General features: G+C 38.9%; 1 protein-coding gene across 1 annotated transcript in view; it reads right to left on the reverse strand.

Annotated features, from left to right (window-relative positions):
• Nucleotides 1-2,815, reverse strand: part of ADGRG4 (adhesion G protein-coupled receptor G4) — a 105,396-nt gene that overhangs the window by 100,217 nt on the left and 2,364 nt on the right.

Genomic DNA, 2,815 nt, shown 5'->3' on the forward strand with positions numbered 1-2,815 from the left:
CCTACAAATATGCTCATTAAAATTTATTTTTTAAAGGTCATCATCCTTCTATGGACCATAAATACCAATTTATTAGGCAAAAGCTGAAGCTAAGGCATGTCGTAATCACTCCTATTTATTCATGTAATTGCCCCCTTTTCCCCAGATGTCAAACGGCCTGGATGGAGGTAGAGGAAATTCTATGGTGTTACAGCTCCTTCAGCGCTGAGCTCTGGCGGTGAGATGGAGCCGGGAGCCGAATTTCCCCAGGTGAGTTATTAGCACCAGCAAATCCCTTCAAAAGAAGCTTCTGAATCAGTGGTCATAATCTTTTGGGGGCCACAGACACCCTAGACATAGTCCTGGATGGTGCAGGGGTGAAAAGAATGTGAGTTTTGCAACAGGACACATCTTCGCTCAAATCTCAACCCCACTACTTATTTAATTGGTGACATCAAGCAACTTACTTAACCTCTTTGAGCCTCTCTTGCTTCATCTGTAAAATGCCTGGTACATGGCAAGAACTTCGTAAAAGGTAGCAATTATCATATTATTTTTGAATATGATGGAAACTATAGACTTTGTCCTCTGGAAAAAAGAATCCATCTTGCATTTTTAGTGTGTTGCATGGATTTCAAGGGCTTTGCCCATCCATCAAGGCCATTCTGGACCTCTGGACCCCTGGGCTGAGGTTTAGAAAGAACATTTGAGGAAACCTGAATAGTAGAAATAATATTTTCTACCCCGTTTGCTGGTTGTCATTTTAGATTGTGTTTTCTTTTCCTTTTTGTTGTGTAGGATTATGTGTGTATTATGCCAACCAAGACTCAATCAGACCAAGAAGCTAGATTGTACATTAAAGAGTGTACAAAAGAGCAAAGTAAATGATGATTGTCTAGCACTTTAACACATCAGTTAGATTTAGCAATTTGCCAGCAAAGTGGTAGGAAAGGTCATTGCGATTCACTGGCCAGATTAGGTTTTCAAAAAACACTGCTAAGCATGTGGATTTAATAGAGCCATACTTCCAGTTCTTTAGATCAAAGGTAGAGTTACTTTAAACTTTTTGGGCGAGCTGTTCAGCTTTAACCTACCAGTCCTTAGTTCCTTTTTGCAATCAGAGCCAACTAGGACTATTCTCTCTTATTTTCAAGGCTTCAGAAAAGAGAAAAACCAAATGTCTTCAGGTAGTCACCCAAAGGGATAGTAGTCCTGTTTCTTTGCATTATTCTGATCTCAAAGAAACACAGAAACCCTCTGGAATGTGCCTCTGCCATTAATTCAAACAGCACCCAGATCACTAATGAAAACATATCTCTGTTAATCTGCGAGAGCCTATTAAGCATGGGTCTAGCCCTCATTCCCTTGATCCCTCTCCCCCAAATCCATAAGAATCGTCAATAAAACCTGAAAATGCGTGAATATTTCAGGAAATGAGAAACAAGAATCCCATCATGATGCTGTTATCGCTGACTTTACCCACACTCAGGATCTGCTGCTGCTGAGGGCGGAAAAGATTGGATTTGAGGGAAGAATGGGGTTGTGCAGAGAAAAGCGACCCTATATTTTCTCATCTAAATTGGAAAGAAGGAGAAAAATACACATGTCATTCCCCAAAGCCAGTTTTCTTACAAGAGCTCCATCCCAAACAGTTCTCTAACATCATCATTGCTCACAAAAGAAAAATGAATTGGCTTATAAATCCCATTGCTTGCTAAAAAGGCCCCAGGACTCTTTGGCAAAATGGCAGATTCTTGCACTGAGCAGAAAAAGTATAAGATGAGCCTAAAACATCCTGTTGCTGCTGAAACTAAGGAAATACTCAAAAAATGATGGGAGCATGTCAAAAGGACATGAGAGTCAGATGGAAGGCCTCCCACTGGCCCAAACAGAGCCAATGTGAACATCAAAATAAATGATAGCAACAGATCGTAACCCATTGAATAAGGTAAGAATCCATGAGTTCATGCTGGTATAAGCAAATAAACAACTGAAGGAATATAGAAATAAGTGTGGAAGAAGAAAACACTCTCCCTTACAATAGAATACTAACTAATAAATGTTGGAAAATGATGGAGTTTTAAAAATCATCACTTTGCAACCATCGTATAAGTCAGGGAGGCAAGAATCCTCAATAGATGTAAAACTACTGGGTGGAAGTATGATAATAACATGATATTTACATAGCCTCCACATATCTCCCCGGAAAGTAGTCATTAATTACAAAAGGGAAAATAGTAACTTCACAGTGGAGAAATCTAGAATCATTGTTAGCATCAAATGATCATCGTCAGTAAGGAGACAAATGGGCATCATGTGAGACAAGAAAAGACTAAGGATCTGTTCCAGATTCATCTAAAGAGACGTGGTAGCTCAGTGCAATGCATGATCCTGAATTGGATCCTGACCAAGGAAAAAATAGCTATAAAAGAAATTAGTAGGCTAATTGGTTACATTTGAGTATGGACTATGAGTTAGATATCCGTGCTATGTCAGTGTACTACAAAGAGAATGAATGTCCTTATTCTAAAGAAACACACACTGAGATATTTAGGGGTAATGAGGTATTATGTCTGCAACTTACTCTCAAGTGATTAAGAAACAGATTGTGTGTGTGTGTGTGTGTGTGTGTGAGAGAGAGAGAGAGAGAGAGAGAGAGAATGGAGGAGGAAAGAGAAAGAAAAAGAAGAATAAATGACAGAGAAGACGTAACAGTCAGTGAATGTGGGGAAAGAACATATAGAAGTTCTTTGTCCTATTGTAATTTTTCTGCAAGTTTGAGATCACATCAAAATAAAAGACAAAAAAAAAAAAAAAGGAAGGACACAAATAATTG

Source organism: Crocuta crocuta, unplaced genomic scaffold (assembly GCF_008692635.1).
Source record: "Crocuta crocuta isolate KB4526 unplaced genomic scaffold, BGI_CrCroc_1.0 scaffold241, whole genome shotgun sequence".
Taxonomy (NCBI): domain Eukaryota; kingdom Metazoa; phylum Chordata; class Mammalia; order Carnivora; family Hyaenidae; genus Crocuta; species Crocuta crocuta.